The sequence below is a fragment of the Rhinolophus sinicus genome, chromosome X, assembly GCF_036562045.2.
Source record: "Rhinolophus sinicus isolate RSC01 chromosome X, ASM3656204v1, whole genome shotgun sequence".
NCBI classification, from domain to species: Eukaryota; Metazoa; Chordata; class Mammalia; order Chiroptera; family Rhinolophidae; genus Rhinolophus; species Rhinolophus sinicus.
The window spans coordinates 108,294,983-108,321,458 of NC_133768.1; positions in this window are offsets into that span (position 1 = coordinate 108,294,983).

Here is a 26,476-nt window from a genome sequence, read left to right on the forward strand (position 1 = left end):
TGGCATTTTACCTCTGATCTTCCACCCAAAACTCATAATCTCAGTCTACTCATGAGAAAAACATCAGACAAATCACAACTGAGAGGCATTCTACATAATACCTGGCCAGTATTCCTCAAAATTGTCAAGGTCATAAAGAATAGGGAAAGTCTGAGAAATTGTCATACCCCAAAGGAGCCTCAGGAGATATCACACCTAAATGCAATGTGGTATTTATCCTGAATGGGATCCTGGGACAAAAAAGGGACATTAAGTAAAAACTAAAGAAATCTGAACGAAATATGGACCTTAGTAATTGTAATGTAATGGTTCATTAATTTTGACAAATACACCACACTAAGTAGGATGATAATATATGGGAAATATATAGGAATGCTGTAGTATCTTTGCAATTTTTCTGTAAGACTAAATTTATCCTACATTTTATTAAACAAACAAACCAAAAACCCTGATGCGTGATCCCATGCCCCAGAGATTCTGATTCAGTTTGTCAGTATTGTGGCCTGAGCATTGGGAGTTTTGAAAGCTCTCAGGGGATTCTAAGGTGCAGCCAGGTTTGAGAACTACAGGACGAGAAGCTGAGGTTGAGGACCTGGTCTGGGCAAGTGCCAGGAGCCACATGCATACCAACAATGCCTACTGGCCCAAACTTAATCTCATGAAATCATATTTCTGCAACAGACAATTGTTTCCCTGCTTAGAGGATAAACAGGTGGGACCAGACAAAATATCTTTTCGTATTATCCTCGATCAAACAGCGCTGTTCAAAAGAGCTTTCTGTGGTGATAAAAATGTTCTCTATACACTGTCTGATATGGTACCCACTCGCTACGTGTGGCTATTGAGCACTTGAAATGTGGCTGTTCTGACTGAAGAAGTGAAATTTTAATTTAATTAATTCAAATTTAAATAGCAACACGTGACTAATGTACTGTACAGCACTGCTCTATAACTTTTTTCTTCCTACAAGTTGGACTGTCCTATTTGCTAGGAGGCATTTTTGCTTTAAAACAGCAGTACATGGTGATGGAAGGAGAACTGACTCTGGGTGATGAACACACAATGGGATTTATAGATGATGTAATACAGAATTGTGCACCTGAAATCTATGTAATTTTACTAACAATTGTCACCACAATAAATTTAATAAAATAAAATTTAAACAAACAAACAAACAAACAAAAAAACACAGCAGTACAAGTGCTACCACACTCCCCCTTGTTGGCAACAGAAGGGCTTGGCATCCTCCCTTGGCCTCCCTCACTTGGGATGCCTGCTGCTGGCTTCAGGAAGCAGCCATTGTGCCCTTGGAGGAGAGCATTTCCTCTCAACTCCAACCCCCCTTTCTAGAGCAGTTGGGTTCAATCCAACTCTAATTTTTCTCTGGACTTAATTCCAGACTCCTAAAGAAGAAAAGAAAACAGGGTCTCCTGGCAGAGGGCTGCAGATGTTCTGTTATTTGTTTCCATTTAAAAAATAGTTTCTCCCCAACCCTCTACCATATCCACGAATTTCTACTATACTGCACAGCTAATGACTACATTAAGCATTTGGAAGGTCTGCATTATTGTATTGCTGATAGCTCGGTAGCAAAATACAATTATACTATAGATGGCTTAGGCTGTCTGGGTGATAGGAAGAAAGAAACATTCTGGAGGGGCAGTATAGATTGAGCTTTATCACATACGACCCCCCCAGCTGCCAGCTCCGTATCCTGAATACTGAAAGCAAAAACTAAATACTGCTTTTAGAAATACTGCTGCCATGCTGAGGCCATGTACCATGCCACTTACACAGTACGGTGGAAGTTCAGCTGTCCTTGCATTTTCGTAGGTGTAGGGTTTGTGTAGTATTAATGATGCAAGATGGTGGGGAGAGGATGGATGACTTAAAAAGTAACAGCTTCAGCAGCAGTCAGAGGCTGTCCCACGCTTATTTCACAGATCAGGAAGATATCTAGGCTATGATGAGCAATTAGCAGAGGACAAAAAAATCGAGGCTAGCATTAGAATTAGAGATTCTAAATTGTGAACTTGACAGCAAGACTTCTCTGTTTCTCAATTTTGCCACATCTCTTGGACTTAGTTCAGGGCATATGGTTTCAGAGTTTGTTGTTTAACAGCTTCATTGAGATATAATTTAAATACTATAAAATTCATCCATTTTAAATGCACAATTCAATGATTTTTAGTGAATTTACATTTGTGCAACCATCGCCACTTTCCAGTTTAGAACCTCTCTTCCACCACAAAGAGTGCCCATTCAGTAACTACCTATTGTGGACTGAAAAATAATATTCACTAGGTGTTTTGTCACCAAAAAGGATTGATTCGGGAAAAAGAAAGGGTTGCCACCCAGGGCATGCGACATGGCAAGCCATGTGCACACTCAGGCCTGCTGCCAAGATGGAGGGGTTATTTATAAGAGGGAAAAGGACGTTAAGGGACTGGGTAAGTTAGAACCATAGAGCTTTATTGTTGTAGGCTTCTCATGATGAAATAGAGTGTAAGGACTCCTCCCATAAGCCCCAGCTCCTCCCATAGGCCCTCCTACCTAACGGATTCTGTTGGCTGAAAGTTCCAGTTAGCCGTTATCACTACTATTCCCAACCTTTCCCAAAACTTAAGCAACCGCTAATCTATTTTCTGTCTCTATGGATTTGCCTGTTCTGGATTTTTCATATAAATTGAATCATGTTATAAGTAGTATTTTGTGTCTGGCTTCTTTCATTCACCATAATGTTTTCAAGTTTCATTCATGTCGTAGCATGGATCAGGACTTCATTCCTTTTTATGGAGGAATAATATATCCAATTGTATGGCTAGACCACATTTTGTTTTTCCGTTTATCAGTTGATGAACATTTAGGTCGTTTCCACTTTCTGTCTATTATGAATAATGCTACTATTTGTGTACAAGTTTTTGTTTGGATAAATATTTCCAATTCTTTGGGGTATATACTTAGGAGTGGACTTGCTAGGTCATATGGTAATTCTATGTTTAACTTTTTGAGGAAATGCTAAACTGTTTTCCAAAGTGGCTACACCATTTTACAAACCCACCAGCAATGTGTGAAAGTTCCAATTTTTCCACATCCTCATTAATACCTTATTTCCCATTTTACAAAAACTTATAGCCATCCTAGTGAGTGTGAAGTGGGACATCATTATGTTTTGACTTATATTTCCCTAATGACTAATGACGCTGAATACCTTTTCATGTGCTTACTAGACATTCATAAATGTTCTATGTAGAAAATTTTAATTGAATCAATTGGGTTGTCTTATTTCTACTAAATTGTAAGCATTCTATTTATATTCTGGAAAGAAAAGTGTCTTACCAGACATAATATTTGCAAAGATTGCCTTTAATTCACTAGGTTATCATTTCACTTTCTTAATAATGTTTCGAAGAACATAAATTTTTAATTCTGATAAAGTCAAATTTATATTTTTTCTTTTAATGATTGTGGGGTGTTTTTTTTCCATATCAAAACCATCTTTGCCAAATCCAAGATCAGAAAGATTTTCTCCTACGTGTAGTCTAGAAGGGGGTCAGAGGTGTGGGCACATCTTCTGATTCCACTCTCTCCTCTGCAAAGTGAGGCCCTCTAAAGCACAAGTACCAGAGTGGGGCTCTTCTAGCATAGATCTAAGTGTGGTACTAAGCCTGCCAAATTCTGAGGAGCAGAAAGGTCGGGGAGAACTAATGGCGAGTGGTCCCAGGGATTTGCCCACTTGCCCTTTCTCCTCCATGGACCCTTCTCCAAACCTGGAAACAGAAAATGGCAGCCAGCGCAGCTTGTGCCAACAGGATGACCAAATTAATCCACTTCCATTAAGGCAAAGGGGGTAAACAACCTCAAAGGCAATGACTCGGCCTTGAGTCTTATAAACCTGGGCTATTAGTTCCTGTATTTTCCTGCCTTGTCTTCCCCAATCAGATTTCAACCTGTTTACCAACAATCTCATCCACAGGTCTCCGGTTTAACACAGCTGTCTATGCATTTCCATGGCCCTGTGGCTGGGACAGTGGGAACCCAGTTCAGGGTAAGGACACCTGGCTGCAGGCTCTCCTCAATGGTTGCATCCAAAGGCAATGCCCCTCAATGGTGGGTGAACACCAAGCACTGCTTAGTAGCTGCTTCTCTAGTTGTGTGGAGAGACTTCAGGCAGCTCCACCAGAGTAGACAGCTCCAGCACACTCCCACATTCACAATGAGCTGCCTGGTTTGAGTGAAGCCAGCAGCTCTGTTTATTCACGCACGAGCAAGCTGCTGATATGGAGCTAGTGCAATGCAGAGAGACATTCAGCTCTGCACTGCCCGTAAATGAATGTGCTTATGTGTTGCAATCCCCTTGGTGCAGGTGGGACATATGATACTCATTCACTCAGCACCAAGGGCTGGCCCAGGACTCAGGGCCAACTCAGCAGCAGCAATCTGTCATTTGTCACACACCTTCTTGTGTTGCCTTTCTCAGCTAGGCTGGAGCCTCTGAGCCATGCCCAAGTAACCATTTCAAAGATTGCCATAGACAATAGAACTCTGTGGTGGTAGAAGCTTACAGAAGACAGATGCCCCCAAAAGAGGGATGGCAACCAAGTTTTGTTTTCTTTGGGGCGGGCTGGGGGCATGCTGACACTAGGCAGCAGAGCATAGACAGGCATAAACTGAAAAGATTTTGAAGAGGGAGAGAGACTGGAGTTGACCAATGCCCAGTGATGTGGACAGGTACTTTCAGGAACAAAGAAATATATAGCTCCTGGGGCCTCAGTTAACGCCCTATTAGATGCAGCTCTATTGCAGAGACAGAGACAGAGAAAGAGGATTGAACCTGAGAGTGTAAAAATGAAGAGGAAGGGATGGGGTTGGACCACAGCATCCCAGAGGATGGCTGCGTAGGTCCCATTCACAGCATTGATTTCTATTCTTTATGGACTCTTGGAAGTTCTAGTACTATTACTCCATAGAACAATTATGATCAGGTTCTGAACTTCCTAATTATTTCTCTTCCGGTTTCTGTTTACCACCCACCTTCCTTTCCATTGCTGTGTCAAAAAAATGTAATAGCATATGGTGTAGAAAGTTCATTTCGGTAAATTTTCACTTTTTAAGTAACTTATTTATTCAACAAACACTTCCTGAGGCTCAGCTATGTGCTAGGCCCTATACTAGATGTTGGGACTATCACGATGAATGGAACAAGCATGGTCCCTGATCTCCTGGGATTTACATTCCATCAGGGTGAAGGGTAGAGAGCAGTAAACACATAGCATAATAGGAATATAATCAAATGATGATAATTACTATGAAGACAAAGTAGCAAAATGGCAAGCAACTGCAGTGAAGGTGGCCAGAGAAATCACCTCTCAAGAAATAATCTTTGAGCTGAGAATTGAATGAAAAGGAGGAGAAGGGGGAAAGGAGGAATGGTAAGAGATGCCTGTGTGTGAGTCATACCTTCTCGTTTCTTTAATGTCACATCATCTTTTTGTTGAAAACTAGATCATTCAAATAATATAATGTGGCAACTGTGGAAGTCAGACTCGCCCCACTTTCTTGGGTTTTTGTTGTTGTTTTTGCTGCTGCTGTTTATTGTAATTGTTGTGTGGTGGTTTAGTGACTTTCTAAACTAATTCTGTAAAATCCGTATTTTTTGTTGTGTGTAGCCACTAAAGTCTCTCTTAGCTTAATGGTCAGCTAATGATTGGACAGAGATTTACTTAACCATGGTAGGACACTGCTCCATTCCAAATTTTCTCAGTAAGAAAGTGGGCTAATTTGTATTGGGTTTGTAGCATCCAAAAACCATTATTTTTTTCCTTGGGAGTGCTGTCAATAACTTTTATTTGGATAAATTTAGGCTTTGGTTTTTGTTTTTCTTTTTATGAGGTTATTTGGTTACTTCCTGCACAGTATTGGGGAAAGCAAACACCACTATGAAGTAAATGGCCTGGAGGTAGTTACTTTGTCCACCTTTCATTAGGGGATAACCCTGTCACCCAACATATATCACCCCTCTGCCGATTCGGGTTCTAACAATCTAAATGCTGATGTCATCAGAAAGAGAGAGAGAGAGAGAGAAGCACCACACCCTTTTTCTCTTCTTGCCCATGGCTTAAAATGTTGATGTGAATTTGTCTTCGGTGCCCAGCCCTCACCCAATCCTTATCGCGAATGTCTGGCCAACTCAACTGTGGACCTGCCACTGTGCCCCCCAACTCTCCAGAACCTCACTTTCTCCCTTTTCACACACCTGTCTCTTCCCTTCTTCCTTTAGATCAGAGAACTTGGACACACAAACACATACACATACCCAGTTCCTGGAATAAGGGGCTTTTCAAAGATTGTTGGCTTTATTTTAGTCCCGACCACCTCTGTTCCATGTTGAATCTTGTAGGAGTGTCATTTTGTAGGGACTCCTGGGCCTGGCTTCAGTGCTTTGGGCTTAGGCTACTACTCAATCTTTGTTAATGGACGAAACTTCTTGGCCCTTTTCACTCTCTTCACCTTTTTTGGAATTTTACTCGCACGGGAAGATTTTTTTCTTGGACTCCCATGAAGCAGTCTTTTTATTTCCCTCTGTATCTTCTTCACCTGGAAGGACAACAGGATGATCTCAGAATGACACTGGGTTAGAAGAAGAAGATGGCAACTGCATAGAAAGGAAGACTTCATGCTACTTATGTGTTTTATGCCAAGCAAGGGAAGGGTGTGAGTTTGGGGGAAGGAGAATCAATGGGAAAGAAGAGAGGAATTTGGCTGAGGGGATCTCACCTTGCCTCCATCTCTGGACATACGTTGACAGGGATTCTTACTCTTCTTCCTCCCTGTTTTGCTTGAGGTTGGTTGCTTCATGTCTCTTCTAGGTTTCTCTGGTTTCCTGGTAACTTTAGCCCTGTTGAAACGTCCCAGTAGTCTTCTCCAGAGCCCCTAGCTACCCTATAAAATATCCCTTGCCAGGACAACCAAGAGCCACACCCCTCCTCTTTGTTTGCTTAGCTAGGCACCTCCCCCAACCAGTAGGGTGTAAGGGGGCGTGGTTCAGACATCACAAAGCACTACTCCTGGTTCCTCCCTGGGGGTGGGAATGCTGGAGAAACCAAGATGTGCTGGTTGGGGTTGGAGAGAGTGGGCATTTTCTGAACATTTCCCTAAAGAGCTTTCCCAAACTGACCTGCCATCCCTTCTCATCATCTGCACACACAATAGGAAAAAGGTACTCCCTCCAAATCTTTCCCCATAACCACTCCCTCGATTTTTCTTTTATTCTATTCTCTCCCATCTTTCACCATTACCTGGTAATTTGGATATCTTACCTGAAATCCATCCAAGATATTATGATTATATTTAAGTTTCTGTGGTGATGCAAATCCTCCCATTTCCCTTCAACGGCTTTCTCTTCTGCATCCTAAAGTTCCCTTACTTTTTGGCTACTACCAAGAAATTTTCCCATCCCATCTCCTCTTCACAGTGTCTATGTAGATCCTCAGTTTTCTATTCTCTAGTCTGAAATTGCTGCCTTTATCAGTAATCAAAACAGTGTAAAACTGGCATAAGGATAGATGTGTAGATCAATGGAATAAAACTGATTGTCCAGAAATAAACCCATATACCTACAGGCAATTGATTTTTGAGAATAATGCCAAGAACATTCATTGGGAAAGAATAGTTATTTCAACAAATGTTGTTGTGACAACTGGATATCCACACACAAAAGAATGAATTTGGACCCTTACTTCACCTTACATATGCAAATAAACTCAAAACTGATCACAGCCCTAAATGTAGTTGCTAAAACTAAAAAAGCTGTGGATCTTGGGTGGGTCATTTTCTCTTTCTGACTCCATTTCCTCATCTGTAAAACAGGATTAATAATAATACCCACCGTATAAGGTGACTGTAAGGATTAACTTAAATAAACAGAACATTTTACACTCACCATCGACAATTCACTGACCCTAACTCCTTTGAGAATATACCCACTGCAATGGTAACTCTCCTATACTGCTGGAGGGAGTATAAAGTGTTACAACTACTTTGGACAATTGGTTGGCAGTCAGTATACCTATAATGGAATATTCTTCAGCCTTACAAAGGAAGGAAATTCTGACCCATGCTACAGTATGGATGAACCTTGAGGATATTATGCTAAGAGAAATAAGCCAGTCACAAAAAGACAAACACTATATGATTCCACTTATATGAGGTCCCAAGATTAGTCAAAATCACAGTGACAGAAAGTGGAATGGTGGTTGCCAGGGGATGCGAGAAGGGGGAAATGAGGAATTGCTGATCAGTGGACATAGAGTTTCAATTTTGCAAGATGAGAAAATTCCAGAAACCTGTTGCGCAACAATATGATATTTCTAACACTACTCAATATACACACTTAAAAACAGTTAAGATGGTAAATTTTATGTTACGTGTTTTCTAACCACAATTTTCAAAAGTAAAAATAAGATCAAATACTGTCAAAAACGTAAAGAAAGGAAGGAAGGGAAGAAAAGAAGTGTTTACTGTCGGGCCAAAAGCAGCCAGAAGAGCTAGCAGCTGATAAACCGAGTGGTACTAACACAGCACTCAAATCCATCTCCTCTGTCTGTTTGTTCTGACATCACGGTCCAGCTTCTCACCTAAAGTCCAACACAGTGGCCCTCCACCTTGGTTGCATGTTGGAACCAGCTGAGGAAATTTAAAAATTTTTGATGTGATCCCCACCCCTAGAGATTCTGACCTACTTTGTCTGGGGTATGGTCTGGTAATTAAATATATATATATATATATATATATATATATATATATATATATATATATATATATGATTCTAAATAACAGCTAAGAGGACCACTGATCTAGAGAGATTCAGAGTTAGTGTGCAGGTCTCTTTGAGGATGGAGTTTTCAGGCCTGGTGTACTTTAAGGGACTGAAATGAAGCAGCTGGTTGGAATGGAGCTGAGCTTGGTGATGACAGGAGGGTTGGAAAGAGAAGGTTAACTTCCGGCTTCCTGGCTTGAACAACAGGAAGGATGGTAGTGTAATTCCGTCAGGTGGGAAAGACTGGAGAGAGGGCCAGTATTCGCAGGGGAAGACCATGGTTTCAGTTAGGAAGACTTCTGGAGGTTCAGATGCCTATTAGAGATCCACGTAGAGGTGGTGAGTAAGGAACTGGATATAGTAGTCTGGAGCTTGGGGAAGGGCCCACTGCAGAGGTGAATTCTGTACCATTTAGAGGTATAAGGATTGATGAAATCACTCTGGGGAGAAAGTATAAAGTGAGAAAAGAGAGCTTAGAACCAGGCTCTTGAGTACTACAATACTGGCTTGGGAAACTGAAAAACAGAGTGATTTTTTGTGTGTGTGATTTAGTTATTTGTTTTTTTAATTAGTTTCAGGTGCACAAGACAAAGTAATACTTAGACTTTTATCTTTTATGTCCCTCACACTGTGTGAACCCCCCCATCCACTATCCCTCTGACATCGCACAGAGCCATTACATTTCCACTGTCTCTATTCCTAATGCTGTACTCTGCTTCTTGTAAGTACATACATATACACATACACACACACACACACACACACACACATATACACATACATATACATACAAACTTGTAGTTGACATTCATTATTGTTCAGCTTCAGCTTCAGGTGTACAGTGCAGTGATCAGGCATCTACATCATCCCTGAGGTGATCTCCCTAATGAAACAACTGTCCATCGGATACCCTACAAAATCTTTACAACATTATTGATTACATTCCCAAAATTAATTTTCAAAACCCCGTGGCAATCTTGTGGTTACTGACTGTTTTCCAATCCCCTCACCTTCCCCCTTATCCCCACCCACCTCCCATCTAGCAACCCTCAGTTTTTCCTCTATGTCTCCAAAACTGTTTCTGATTAGTTCATTCACTTATACTTTTCTTTAGGTTCCACACATAAGTGAGATCATATGGTATTTGTCTTTCTGTCTGACTTATTTCACTTAACATAATGTTCTCTAGGTCCATCCATGTTGCTGCAATTGGTAAGATTTCTTTCCTCTTTATGGCTGCGTAATACTCCATTGTATAAATGTACCACAGTTTCTTAATCCAGTCACCTACCGATGGGCATTTCAGTTGTTTCCATGTCTTGGCTATTGTGTATAGTGCTGCAATAAACATAGGAGTGCATAAAGATTTTTGAATTAGAGTTTTGGATTCTTCGGATAGATACCTAGGAGTGGAATTGCTGGCTCATAAGGTAGTTCCATTTTCAGATTTTGAGATACCTCCATACTGTTATCCATAGTGGCTGCACCAATCTGCAATCCCATCAAAAGTGCACAAGCGTACTCTTTTCTCCACATCCGCACCAGCATTTGCTGTTTGTTGATTTATTGATGATAGCCATTTTGACTGCGGTGAGGTGGTATCTCATTGTGGTTTTATTTGCATTTCTCTGATGGTTAGTGAGGTTGAGCATTTTTTCATATGTCTGTTTGCCATCTGTATGTCCTTTTTAGAAAAATGTCTCTTCATGTCCTCTCCCCATTTTTTAATTGGGTTGTTTGTTTTTTTTTGGAGTTGAGTTGAGTGAGTTTTTTTTATAAATTTGTGATATTAACCCCTTATCAGATATATTATTGGCAAATATCTTTTCCCGTTCAGTAGGATCCCTTTTTGTTCTATGGATGGTTTCCTTTACTGTGAAAAAACCTTTTAGTTTGATGTAATCCCACATGTTTATTTTTTCTCTTACTTCCCTTGTGCGAGGGGATATATCAGTACAAATCTTACTCCGGGTAATGTCTGTGAAGTTTCTTCCTATATTTTCTTCTAGGAATTTTATGGTTTCAGATCTTACATTTAAGTCTTTAAGCCATTTTGAATTTATTTTTGTATATGGTGTAAGGAGGTGATCCAGCTTCATTTTTTTGCATGTGTCTGTCCAGGTTTCCCAGCACCATTTATTGAATAGACTGTCTTTACCCCACCGTGCATTCTTGCTTCCATTGTCGTAGATTAAATGGCTATATAGGCATGGATTTATTTCTGGACTCTCTATTCTGTTCCATTGATCTATGGGTCTGTTTTTATGCCAGTACCCTGCTGTTTTGATTACTGTAGCCTTGTAGTATAATAGTGATAGTTTTTTAATGGTAAAAATAATTATAACTAATATTTATTAGAAATTAATTTGTTCTTTTCTGCATTGCAGTAGCAAGCTGTCTTTTTCCTCTTTTTTAATGTTTTTTTTCTTCTTTATCCTGTATGTTATGCTTAAGTGTATAGTGTCCTATTTGGTGTAGGGGTTGCCATTTCCTGTCTCTGTGCATAATACTACTCATGGTTTTGTACGCTTTTGCTTTTTAATTTCAGGTCGAATAGCCTCCTTCAGTATTTCTTATGCTAAGCGAAATAAGTCACAGGAAAAGTCGAGAACCATATGATTTCACTGATATGTGGGATATAAAACTGAAGACAACAAAGGAACAAGACAAACAAATGAGAAACAAAAACTCACAGACACAGACAATAGTTTAGTGGTTACCAGAGGGTAAGGGGGGTGGGGGGTGGGAGATGAGGGTAAGGGGGATCAAACATATGGTGATGGAAGGAGAACTGACTCTGGGTGGTGAACACACAATGTGATATATAGATGATGTAATACAGAATTGTACACCTGAAATCTATGTAACTTTACTAACCATTGTCACCCCAGTAAACTTTAATTAGAAAAAGAAATTAATTTGTGCCGAGCCCTGTTCCCCAAGCTAAAGGCTTTGTTTGTTTTAATTCAATTAATCCTCACAACCACTTCATGAGTTAGATGATTATTAATAAAGTATCTAACTGCATTTTGACTTTTGACCTTCAGCGCTTTCAAGCCCCCTCCCTCCTCCTCCCCCTTTTGCTCCATACCTGAGCAACTTAGGTGTTCTGTCCATTGGCACCAGGTGTTCTGTCCATTGGGAATTTCAAATCATGAGAGGCCCAGCCCCATGCACTTACTCCCACCCAGCTCCACTGCTCACCACAAGAAAAATCCAAAGCCATCTACCACCACTTCACTGCTGTTTCACCCAAAAAGGAATCTGAGCCCTTCTTTGGGGGGAATCTTTGTGCTGTTGACCATGTGAGTTTCCTGTGTCTGCTGTAATAGACTTCCTCAAACTTGGTGGCATGAATCAATGAAAATGTATCCTCTCACAGTTCTGGAATCTGAAGTGAGTTTCACTTGTATGAAATTAAAGTTTCAGCAGGACTGCACTTCCACTGGAAGCTCTAAGGAAGAATCTGTTCTTAGCCTCCTTCAGCTTCTGGTGCCCGCTGGCATCTCTTTGCTTGTGGCCTCATTGCTCCAACATTTAAAACTAGGATCTTCAAATTTCTCTCTTCTCTATCTTCATGTCTCCTTCTTGTGTGTGTGTGTGTGTGTGTGTGTGTGTGTGTGTGAAATCTACCTTTGCCTCCTTCTTATAAGGATACATGGGACTGCATTTAGGGTCCACCCACATCATCCAGGATGAAGTCCCCATATCAAGACCATTAACTTAATCACATCTGCATAACCCTTTCTTCAAATAAGGTAACATTTAAAAGTTCCAGGGATCAGGGCCAGGGAGGACTGCCCAGTATCTAGTAGGGAAAGCTAGGCACCCAAATAAAATAGTATTATTATTCCTAATTCACAGATGACAGGACTAAAGGAACACTAGAGGTTGGAGAAGTGAGAGGAAGGTGTGTTTAGTTATGTGTTCTTTCAATAGGACAACTCCTTAATACCTAAAAAATCTCATGGGTCCTTTACAGAAAATAGGCAAAAAATGAAAAGGCCATCTGCAGTGCAATGAGCTGGCCTGGAAGTGTTGGAGGAAAGGAAAGAAAAAATGAGACCCAAAGAGCACACCAATTTCTAAGTACAGAATAAGCTGATTATACTGTAGAGGAGAGCAGACACCAGGACTGCAGGCAGGGAGCTAGCAAGTGGCTCCCACACTGTAGTGATTTTCAGCTGTATTTATACAGAATTAGAGCTACCGTTGTTATACATCATCCTATTTTTATTAAGCGGGAGATGTGTCAAGGTTGACGGTAATTACTCTGACATGCTGTTTTCCATGATTATCTGGCTTACTTTGATGTGTTGTTCTTCACCGTGCTTTATAAGTTCCTCCTATGGTTCCCCTTGACAGTTTGTCTAGCACATATGATTAGGCGTGTCCTTCAACACTCCTCAGTGAGGTTGGATTAAGTTCCGTTTCCCCACAGAAGTGAGATCTGAGTTCAGGTACTGGTGCTGCCACTACCTGCGTGCCATGGAGCAAATCCCTTCTCCTATCTGGGTTTCAGACTTCAAATCTGAAAACAAAAGGTATATGGCCCTGTTCAAAAGCACACAATTCTTTATGGTCGCAGAAGCACCCTGGACCCTCCCCAGAGAGAAAGAATTGAGAAGGAAACTCTTAAACCACAGCACTGCTGACCCACACAGAAGGCTGCTCACTGCCTTTGCGACGTCTCATATTGGTCCTGAATTCTACTATGTGGCATTAGACAATGAAAAACACTCATTTTCCTTTGGAGTGACTGTGACAGATCTCATTCTTGGCAATTACTGTAGGTGGGAATGAGAAAAAGTTTTCGTGATGAACAAAAGCTTTTGTGTCTTTTCCAAGCAGTGGAAAACCGCCTAGATGGACACACCAAACCACCCTGATGGAAGACTTTGGAATGTCTAATTTGAAAACCAGGCACAGGGCAATACAATGAAAGGCCTCTTCCTCCTCTCTTCTACATTGCTTTTCCTCTCTCTGCTTGCTCCACTGTGCCAAATTTAAACAATCTTTTTTCTCTGGAAACTTGAAAACTTTACCATAATCTTTTTTACTGCTTTTAAGCAAGTACAAATGAATTAGCAAAACAGGACAGCCAAATAACCAGCGTAATGTGCTCCAGGGGTAGACAGCCTTTAAAAATACTCTTTATTCCATGCTGACTAACCCACCTCCCTCCAGCATAGGACAGTGGGGAAAGCATGGGAAGGGCTTTGAGTCGGCCTGATAAAGTCAGGCTAGAATCCCAGTTCTATTATTTACTAATGTGTGACTTTGGGCAAGTTGTTAACCTTCCTGGGCCTCCATTCCCTCATCTATAAAATCAGCCTCATAGCAGCTACTCACTATGGTAACTGTTTTATATGGATTATATCACTTAATCCTCACTGTAGCTTCTGAGGTTGGTGGCTTGTGCTTTTTGTGAGGATTAAGTGAGATAACTCAGGTAAGCAACAGATAGGTTGGGGTGCTAAAGAAAATGGTGGCCAGTTATTACTGGGTGCTCAGCTTTGTGCTAGGCATTGTGGGAGAAATCAAGAAGTATTGAGTCATCAAACATAGATTGAGTACCTACTTCATTTTATATAAAAAGTGGAGGGGGAATGTTCAAGGAAAGTATATGACACAGTTTGTCAGTCTTGACTAGTTCTTTTCTGTTTGCAGTCGTTTGGGTGATGTTGGATTAAATACCCCTCCTGGCCAGATGAACCACCAAGAGTCATAGGTTTCTCTGTTATAGTTACCTGTTCAGAGCTCAAGGCTACAGACTGGGACACAATCCTTTGGTGGGGGGGGGGGGAATGGACATCACTGACATTGCTGATGAAGCTGTATATAAACCAAACCAAAGACAGAAAAGATTTGGGACATTCAAGTGGTCTCTGCAAGAGAAGGCAGAGGCTCACGCTCCCCTACTGCAAACCCGTCACAGAATGGCCTCCTGCAAGTTGGCCTTCATCCACTGACTATCCCTCCCACCTCCAGTCTGTCACACATGCTCCTTGAAGAGCTTGCCAAACCCTCACTCTCTGATCTTCTTGTCATTCTTCAGGTCATCCCTGGGTCTGGCAGAAGACTTCTATGCCCATTGAAATTCAACTCATCTTACAAGTTCAAATAGCCCCTCAGGGGATGGTATCAGGACTGAAAGTAGAGGCCGCCTTTCTATGGCACATGGTGAAAACAGCAACTCTTGAACATGATGAGAGCTGATTAGCGTAGTTTAATCCCTACGAAATCCATCACAAATGCACGGTTAATTTTTAAAATAAATATAAGAGTGATATTTATGTAGTATGCATGAAACAATTATGAACATAAATTAATAAAAAGTTAGTACTGCACACCAGATGTCAGCTTATTGCCAGATGCCAATATTTATAACCATATGGATCTATATCATACACATACCCTGCTGTCAAGATTAACATGTAAACACTTTACAATTATATGATTACATATGATGTATAGATTTATATATGAGAAAATACAATTAACCAAGGGAAAAACTATAAAGATGGTTGAGGCACTAAATAGCCTAAACGATAAAAGAATACTAAAGACTAGAATAGAGTGCCCAAAAGCATCAATGATTTAAAGTGAGAAATGCAGTGCATAAAGGTTGTTTTAGGCTACCACGATTAAAAGGAAACTCTGATTCTAAATTGCAATGAAATAAAATAAAAGTTTTATCCACTTAATTTTACTGAGCGACTGTAGTGGGTTGAATAGTACACTTCCCCCAGATTCCACCTGGAACCTCAGATTGTGACCTTATTTGGAAAGCGAGTCTTTGCAGTTGTAATTGGTTAAGGATCTCAACATGAAATCATTCTGAATGTAAGGTGAGTCGTAAATCCAATGACTGGTGTCCTTATAAGAAGAGAGGACACAGAGAGACACACGGGGGAAAGTCATGTGAAGATGAAGGTAGACATTGAAGTGACACACCTACAAGTCAAGAAATGCCAAGGACTGCTGAAATTCACCACAAATTAGGAGAGATGCATAGAACAGATTCTCCATCAGAACCTCCAAAAGGGACCAATAACTCCTACACCTTAATTTCAGAATTCCAGCCTCCTGAACTGTGAGAGAATAAATTTCTGCTGTTTTAAGCCACTCAGCTTGTGATAATTTCTTACAGTAGCCACAGAAACTAGCACAGTTACCTTAACTTTGATATCCAAATCTGACAAATCACCAAAAATTATAACTAAAAATCTACCTAATTTATGAATGTAAAAGCATAAATTCTAAATAAAACATTAGCAAATCAATTCCTGAAGAACATTTATTAAAATATCATAGTAAGACTAGTTTACTATGACTAGGCAGGTTTTATCTTAGGCACAGATAGGTATTTGATTATTAGAAAATCTGTGAATAATATTCATCATATCAGAATCAAAGTCATATGACCATCTTGATACGTATCAGGATGGCATCTGTTAAAATCCACATGAGTTTCCAATAACTATTCTTAATAAAGTGTGATGATAAAGACATTTCCTTATCAGGACACACAATATGCATCTGAATGTATATATGCGTGTGTTTGTATATACACACATATACTTCCCAGCTCTATCCACTGAGAGGACTTAGAAGTAATGACCCCAGTAGCAATGAATATACCTAGTACCCAGATCTTGATTCCTAGTCCTTGGAGAAATGAACTAGGGCAGCAAATGTACAAGATGAGCCTAGAGCATCTTGTAGTACCAGAAAGTAGGAAATGCTCAAAGAATGAAAGAATGGAGACATGACAAAGGGATTCAGGAATCAAACTGAAAGAGCACTCTGACTAAAGTTGGAATGATTTGAGTAACAAAATAAAGTAGTAGTGGAGTATAACCCAAAGTACAAAATAAATATACGTAAGTCTGTACTGATATAAATACATGATTGAATAAATAAATGAGGGAGAAAGGAAATCTCTTTCAATTCATAAATAGAGAAGGAATGATGGACATAACAAATCATCATTTGGCAGATACCACAGTAGTAATTGTTTCAAGAAGAAGCATCAGTGGATGCTAAAATTAGTGGATAAAAGTATGATGAGAAACAATATTTATATAGTCTCAAAATATCTTACTACAAAATATTTATAATTACTAAAGGGAAAGTAGTAACTTTACAGTGAAGAAACCTTGCAAACAATGATCAAAGTTAACATCATCAGAATTGGGAGATACTGACATCATGAAACTCCTGATAGGACACCCTAAGAAGGGCACAGCATCACTTCTGTGGTATTCGTGCACAAAATGCAAACTGTGAGTTTAATCAAGGAAATCTCAGACAAATTGAGCAACATTCTACAAAATAAGTGGGCAATTCTCTTCAAAATTTTCAGAATCAATAAAAATAAAGACTAAGGAACTGTCCTAGATTATAGAAGACAAGAGACATGACAACTAAATGCCATGTGTGGTCCTAGGTTAGATCCTGGATCAAAAGAAAAATTAGTGGAACAGTTGATAAAATCTGTATAAGGTCTACAAATTGGTTAATGGTATTGCATCAATGTTAATTTTCTGGTTTTGATGCTTGTGCCATGATTATGTAAGATGTTAATATTTGAGGAAGCTGCATGGAGGTTATATGAGAATTCTTTGTACTATTTTGCAAATTTTTGTAAATCTGAAATTATTTCAAAATTAAGAGTTAAATAAATTTAAAGATACCAAAAAAATTTTTTGCATTATACTGTATCTCACACAATGCAATTTTATACAAATATTAAACTTAGGGTTTTCTTAAAGTAATAGGGTGCCAATGAGGGAATGCTCGCACTATGAGTATATTATATGGAGCTATATATGTAAATTTTATGTTCTGTATGATCCCAATAGTGTATAATTATTCATAGCTTATATGTATGCCAAAGCAAGAAATTTAAAGGTAATATTGGGAAGTAGAAGACAAAATTATCGTATTTGCAGATGTTATTACATTCTATCTACTTAGGAATGCAAGAGAATCAACTATAAGAACTAAGAAAATTCAGTTAGGTGGTTACCAAATAAATGTACAGGATTTTATAGTATTCTGTATGTCAGCAATAACAAGTTAGAAAATATAATTTTAAAAGAAAATCCCATTCACGAATAAAACCTTTAGAATACTAGGAGTAAAATTCTATTTTAGTAAGAGGGATTTGAAATCCAAGCTAGTAAGGAGTTTGGACAGAGCTGCTACAATTGGTTAAATATGAAATAAAATAAAGTACATTTGCCATTGAAGACTAGCAAAATATACCACCCCAAAACATGTCTTTTTGGCATAAGGATTATTTTGAGAAATTGCAGATACAGGAGAAGCTCTGGAAACAGAGTAGAAGCTACCCTTTTGTAAGAGGAATTGGCATTAGAAAGGGGGCCTGTACTAGGAAGAGCGCTGTTAGCAGAGATCACTTTTTCATCTGAAAGACTTATCTGTCTGGCAGAGCAAACCTTTGTTTACCAAACACTTCCTCTTTTCACCTTGCTGTGGGTTGCCGCCCCTCCTTTGAAGCCCCAGTCCTGTATCCCTTTCCTCAGAATGGTCCATAAAACTCAATGGTCTGACTACCTTTTGAGTCTCATATCTTCATGTGGATCCTATGTGTGCATATGTATATAATTATTTTTTTTCTCCTGCTAACCTCTTTTATTACAGGTGGTCCCAGCCAAGAACCTAGAAAGGTAGAGGAAAAAATATTTGTCCTCCTCTACACCATTATAAATATCCTATGAATTAAATAGCAAAGTGTGAAATGTTTAACCATTGGGGGAAAATAAGCTAGACATCATTAAGGTGAATATTTAATCTCAGGGGAAGAAATAATTCTTTAAGCACAAGTAGGTAGAAGCAATAAAGGAAAAATTGCTAGTTTTGATTACATAAAAGTTTTTAATTTATTTAGTTCAACAAGACCATAAATAAAAAAAGAGAAATGACAAATCTGGCAAAACAATTGTAATATATGTGACAGGCAAGGATCAATACCATTAATATGTAAAGAGCTCTTACCATCTGACACTGCACCATGCTGAAACTAATATAATATTATGTTAGCTATACTTTAATAAAAATCTTTGAAAACACATATTTTTACACCTAAAAAACTGCTAGGAAAATGTTAATATTTATCATCTCTGAGTAATGTGATTTACTAGGGGAAGCGTTTTCTTTTTATTATTTCCTATATTTGCAGTCTTTTTACAACCTTTAGGTCACTTTTATAATCAGAAATAAAAACTAAATTAAAAAAATAAAGAGTTCCTACAAATAATCAGGAAAAAAAAACTCCAACAGAGAAAACAAAAATGATGTGAGACAGGGACAGAGTAGTCATGAAAGAAAAACTACAAATGGCAAAAGAATGGGGAGGGGAGAGAGAGAGAAAAGGAAGGAAGGAGAGAGGGAAGGAAGGCAGGAAGAAAAGGAGAGAAAGATTGTATGACTTTATTAGTAAACAAAGAAATGCAAATAAAAAATATTTTCACCTATAAAATTGGAAAAAAGTAAAAGGAATTATAATATGTAAGGTTGATGAAGATGCAGAGCTAAGGACACTCGCACACTGTATTGTGGATGATGAGCTAAATTAGTACAACTTTTCTGAAGCGCAATTTGACAATATAACAAGAGCCATAATGAAATTTATTCACTTTGATCCAGAACTTTCAATTATCCCAAGGATTTATCAGAAGTGTTCCCAAGAAAGTATGCATAATATATAGCGGTGCTGATAGGAGCAAAATACTGAAAACAATATAAATAGGCAGCACTAAGGAAATGATTAAATAAATCCTGGTCCATTTATCTATAAGATAAAATATCACACAGCCTTCAAAAATTATTATACAAAAATGTCAGTATTATGAAAACTACTTATGAAATACAGTATATAGTTAAGTAAAATATAATTCAGGGTAAAGTAATAAAAAGCATGCTACTAAAGTATAATCCTAACTTAAATATACATATATGTAATTTAAGTTAGGATTATACTTTAGTATATATATATATATATATATATATATATATATATATATATATAATGTAAATACCTCTGTCATTTTCCACCATTTGGCTTACTTTAAATGAAACAAGAATGTTTATTTTTAATATACTGGGAACCTGATAAGAGCAAAAAACTTAAAAACATAACTGAAATTGAAATACTGTGAAATTTTAATAAAAGAAAATTCAATTATATGATTAATTGAATATTATACATGTATAATTTATTAATTCAATAAATATTTATCAAGCACCAATTATAGGGCAAGCACTCTAGTAGGCTCTGGTGATACAATAGTGAACAAGAACACAAACTTGTCCTCGTGCCATTTGCACTCTGGTACACCAGATGTATTCAATATTTAAATACACAAATAAACATATAAGTACAGATTTCAATAAGTGCCGTGAAGAAATAGTACAGTTACCGCTATAGCACAGAAATGGGGACTCATTTGTTAGGAGGGCAAGAGTGTAGAGGGTGTGTAGAGCATACAAATAAAACCTAAAAGTTGTTTTTTAGAATCTGAAAAGTGATTATTATTTTAATAGAACCATTAGTAATTATTAGTGGTTTTCCTTTGTATCATTTTTACTATATTTTCCTAAATTTCAGCAATGAACATGTCTTATTGTTATAACCAAAAAATAATAAAATACTTAGGAATACATTTAACCAAAGAGGTGAAAGACTTGTATCCTGAAAACTATAAAACACTGATGACAGAAATTAAAGCAGACACAAATAAATGAAAAGATGTTTCATGTTCATGGATTATAAGAATTAATATTGTTAAAATGGCCATCCTACTCAAAGCAATATACAACTCGATGTAATCCCTATAAAAATCCCAATGGCATTTTTTACAGAAATAGAAAAAAAAATCCTAAAATCCAACAATGGAACCACGAAAGATTCCACATAGCCAAAACAATTTTGAGCAAGAAGAACAAAGCCAGAGACATCATACATTCTGATTTCATAATATATTACCAACTACAGTAATGAAAACAGTATGATAACTGGCATCAAAACAGACATGTAAACCAATGGAACAGAATAGAGAGCCCAGATAAATCCACATATATACTTTCAACTGAGCCTCCACAGGGAGCCAAGAATACACAACAGGGAAGTGATAGTCTCTTCAATAAATGGTGTTGGAATAACCGGATATCCACATAGAAAAGAATGAAATTAGACACTTATCTTACACCATACACGAAGTAAACTCAAAATGACTTAAAGACTTTTAAATGCAAGACCCGAAACTATAAAACTCCTAGAAAAAAAACATAGAGAAAGAGCTTCTTAACAGTGGTCTCAGCAATGATTTCTTGGATGACACCAAAAGCAAATGCAAAAAAATAAAATAAATAAAATAAAATAAACACGTGGGACTACATCAAACTAAAAGTTTCTACTCACAAAGGAAACAATCAACAGAATGAAAAGGCAACCTACAGAGTGGAAGAAAATATTTGCAAGCTATATATCTGCTAAAGAGTTAATATCCACAATATATAAGAAACTCTTAAAACTCAATAGCAAAAAGAAAAAAGAAAAAAAGAAACTAATAATTTGATTAAAAACTGGGCAGAGGACTTAAATAGACATTTCTCCAAAGAAGACATACAAATAGTCAACAGATACATGAAAAGGTACTCAACATCACTAATCATCTGGGAAATGCAAATCAAAACCACAATAAGATACCCCTCATACCGTCAGAATAGCTATTATCAAAAAGTCAACAAATAACATGCGTTGGTGAGGATGTGGAGAAAAAGGACCCCTTGTTCCTTTGTTGATGGAAACGTTAAGTCGGTGCAGCCACTATGGAAAACAGTATGGAGGTTCCTCAATAAATTAAACAGACTACCATATGATCCCACTTTCCCATTTCTAGGTATAAGTCCAAAGGAATTAAAATCAGGATATCAAAGAGATATCTGTACTCACATGTTCATTGCAGCATTATTCACAATAGCCAAGGATGGAAGCTACCTAAGTGTCTATCATTCAATGAATGAATAAAGAAATTGTGGTTGTCTTAGTTCAGGATACTATGGCAATGTACCATAGACAGGATGGCTTAAACCACAATTTATTTCTCACACTTCTGGAGTCTAGAAATCCAAGATCAGGATTCCAACATGGTTGGATTTTGGTGAGAGCTTTCTTTCAGGTTTCAAGCAGTCAACTTCTCCCTCTATCCTCATGGCAGAAAGAGAGCAAGAGAGTTCTCTGCATTCCCTTTTATAAGGGTACCAATCCCATGCATGAGGGCACCACCCTCATAACTTGATTATTTCTCACAGACTCCACCTCCTAATACCATCACATCGGGTGTTAAGATTTCAACATATGAATTTTATGAGTACACAGACCTTCAGCTCATAACAGTGGTATATACATACAATGGAATATTATTCAGCCTTTAAAAAGAAGAGAATCCTGCCATTTGTGACATCATGGATGAACCTGGAGGACATTGTGCTAAGTGAAATAATCCAGGTACAGAAGGAGAAATAGTACATGACCCCACTTATAATGAGGAATCCAAAATAGACTCAAAGAAGCAGAGGATAGAATGGTGGTTGCCAGGGGCTGGGAATAGGAGGAAACTGGGAGGTATTAGTCAAAGGGTACAAGGTTTTAGTTGTATAAGACAAGTAAGAGAGCTAAGAGAGCTACTGTATAGCATAGTACCTAGAGCGTACAATACTGTATTGTATACTTAGTAATTTCCCAGGAGGGTAGATCTTATGTGAAGTGCTCTTATCATTAAAAAAATAATAAATAAAGAGGGTGGTAGATAACTTTTCGAGGTAATGATATGTTTACAGCATACTGTGTTTCCCTGAAAATAAGACCTAGCCGACAATCAGCTCTAATGCATCTTTTGGAGTAAAAATTAATATTAATATAAGACCCGGTCTTATTTTACTATAGTATAAGACCGGGATATAATATAATATAATATAATTTAATATGCTAGCTGTAAGTTGCATAATAACAGCAACTGTTTGGTTGTAAGGAGAAAATAAAACAATGGATATAAAGCACTTGGCACAGCGGGCAGAAGACAGTGAGTGTTCAGTAACCGACTACCAACATCATCATCGTTATTACTTCTCAGTTTGCATTTACAATCTTCCTTTTGAAATACTATAAGATCAATAACTTGTTAACCTTATGGCTCCCCACATGTCAGAGATAAGCATTTTCGCATGCAAATATGTCATATTTATTGATTCCTCCTCAATGGAAGAAAGTACTGTTGGTAGAAATAAAATATCAGCCTCAACTTGTACATATACCCAAGATCTCATAAGTCATTACAATGTGTTTTTGAGAGTTGCCACTTCACTGCTCTATAAAAAGCTTCCTGGAAAAAGTATTAACAGATGGCCTCTTACTCTCTGAGACTGTTAGTAGCACACCAGATGGCAACCCAAATGAGAAGATTCAACTTAAATTCTCCAAACTGAAGGAAATGTGATACTAGCTTTTTAATAGGTGTGTAGCATTAGAGGTAGCAAAGAAATGATCAGTTAAGATTAAAAAAAAACTGATTTTGTCTCGTTGTTTCAATGTGGAATACAGTCTTTATTGTCCTACCAGCTTGCCAGATAGTTCATATAAAATGCTGAAAATCATTTGCCCAACACAAACAAATTTTATTTGAAATGACTGACAGATTTATGAGGTGGAAGGCGAGTCTAAAGAATGAAAATACAAGGCAGTCCCCCAGAGAGGAGTGCTCTGTGCCATGGATATTCCTTTCTCTCCAGGACCAGTCATTAGTTTGCAACATTTTGCTCTTATTGTTAGAAATATTTGGCATCAGCTCAACTGTCAAACCTTTGACAGGGAGGTTATAACTGTTCTAAGATACTGATGTTTCCAGATGTCCAACTCACCTACTGCTGAATAAAAGCCTGACCTGGGGGTTCCATCACTACTATACAAATTCACCCAGGTGCCTTTGCGTTCCAAAACGACCACATTAGGATTCAGGAAAGGCCAACAGAGTCTTCATATGGGCTTAGGAAGGTGTCCTTCTACCATCTTAGGTTACCTGAGTCAATGTGCATGCTTCTGGATATTAGAGAATCCCCAGATATCAATGTTTCCATAGCTCATGGACTCCCCCAAAGTTGGCACTCAACTATTCCACTCTGGAGACCATCTCGGATCCTCAACTATGGAAGCCAATAGGGCACACAGCACAGATAGATTTCTGGCAAAGTGGCTGAAAATATAATCTGCGGTATGAACACAGAACATTAAAATGTGCGTGTAGGCTCTCTGAATCAGTCATTGGGGGCAAATGGTGAATCACAGCCTCCCTGGCTGCACAACACTGCTGTCCTGTCCTGTCTCAAGTGCAACTCTAGTGCAGGGTTGGGATAGACACAAAGGAAACATGACTGCCACAAACCACATCAAATTTCCAGGAGCTCCTTCCAGTTTTCTTGTGAGCTCCTAGGACAGCTTGGAGAAGTGAAAAACAGGGATTGGGTCCATATCCTCTGCTCTCACAGACCCTTCATACCTGTGAGCTATAAGCTAAGACTGGGGACACCCAGGAGTTGGAGGAGACAGACATGGTTCCAGAGCTCCAGAAAACAGGTCCTGTCTAAAGAAAAAATGAGTCCACCAAGGGGGCTGCCCAGCATGGGAAACCAAGTTCAAAGAAGTACAAGGTGTCATTTCTACCCAGCATTATCTAAGGAAGAAAAATCTGGATCTGGAGTCACTAAGGAAATGATCCTTGTTCTGGGACAGGGACAGACCACAGAGCTGCCTTAATGCTGGAATGCAAAGGCCCACCCCAGGCCACCCACATCTCCAAGCAATATTTTACTGAATGATTCTGCTTCCCAGGTCTTTGGATACTGAGGAGACACAAAAGCATTCTGGATACTGGAAAGAGGGAAGCCCCATGATAGATTCCTTGACTTTTTGTGTTATACGTCACTGTCTAGTATTTCAGTTAGCATGAGTCTATTCTCACTTCAGCCACTCTGTCACAGTTTAAGACTGAGAATTGGACTGCAGGCTGGATTTTTTAACCTGGGGTCCATGGTCTTTTAGGATAGGTATTTAGGAGTTTAATGAACTCCACAAAATTATATATATTAATGTGTGTGTACCATGTTTCCCTGAAAATAAGACCTAGGGACAATCAGTTCTAATGTGCCTTTTGGAGCAAAACTTAATATAAGACCCAGTATTATATTATACCCGGTATTTTATATTATATTATATTATATTATATTATATTATATTATATTATATTATATTAATTGACTCAGTCTTATATTAAAATAAGACTGGGTCTTATATTAACTTTTGCTCCAAAAAAACGCATTAGAGCTGATAATCCGGCTAGGTCTTATTTTCGGGGAAACACGGTATATACATTTGAGCATGTAGGGTTATGAACGTGTTCTTTCAGATTCCCGAAGTGGTCCATGAATCTAAAAAGGTTAAAAACCATTTCTCTAGTTTCATGGTGGGCAAACACACGGAGGTGCTTGGTGAATGGTGTGCCTGGGGAGAGCACGGAAGCTCCATGGTACTCCTTGCCTCCACAATACCTTGCCCTGCACATCGTTTCCACCTGACTGCTTCTGAGTTACATCCTTTTCAATACATCAGTAATAGTAAGTTTAAAAAAAAAAACACACAAAAAACACTTTTCTAGAATGTGGTGACCCAACCAAGGAGCTCTTCTGGAGAAACCCTACCCACCACTAACCATCACCCCTAGATGGCGCCTAGGTACCCTGACAGCATCCTTGCATCCCCTAAGTTGCAATGCCTAAACCATACCAGGCATGACCATTTCTATTATTCCTAAAGATTCTCAGAAAAGATTTTACCACTTCTCTCAGTTATAATCCAGAAAGGAAGCTGTTCTCAAAGCAAAATAATTCTTCTATTATTTGCTACCAAGTCCTCACCCACAGATAAGTTTGTCTTTTCTGTACTGCTAAGTCTTAGTATAATTGGCTCATCTTCCAGGAATTAGAAGTGAGGTCTGGTGGAAGGCTAATGTTTCTCAATCCAAAAATGTCTGGGTTTTCTTTACCATGTGATGTATTAGGGCTCAGAAAGAGGTTATACTAATCTCATAATAGTTAAATGAAAACATGATTGCCAATTAACAGCAGAGGACAATGTATGAACTTGCAAACTACACAGATGTCCTCTCAGACAAAGAAAGCATTTATATAAAGTCAAATATACTGATAATAACATCACATATTTATCATGGTGGCAGATGCAGGCAAAATCCCACAGAGAAAGCCTTCCTCTTGGCTTCAGCATTGGCTGCTATCCAAAATTCACAGACTATAAACAATGAAAATCTTTCCATGGAGAAAGTTAGGAGTGGGACTCACTTGGGGTCCCCAACTTTCTGAGGAAGTGCTCAAGCCATAAGTCAAAGTAACATTTTCATCAGCCCAAGGTGGCAGGCAGGATAAATGACCTGGCCATGAATGCACACGTTGAGAGGGAACTATGAGAGGGGCCCTCAGGAAATACCTGCGGAATGCTGACTCCCATCTCAGTGGGCCATTGAAGGTGTTACACCACAGTGGGAAGCAGAGCTCCTGTGA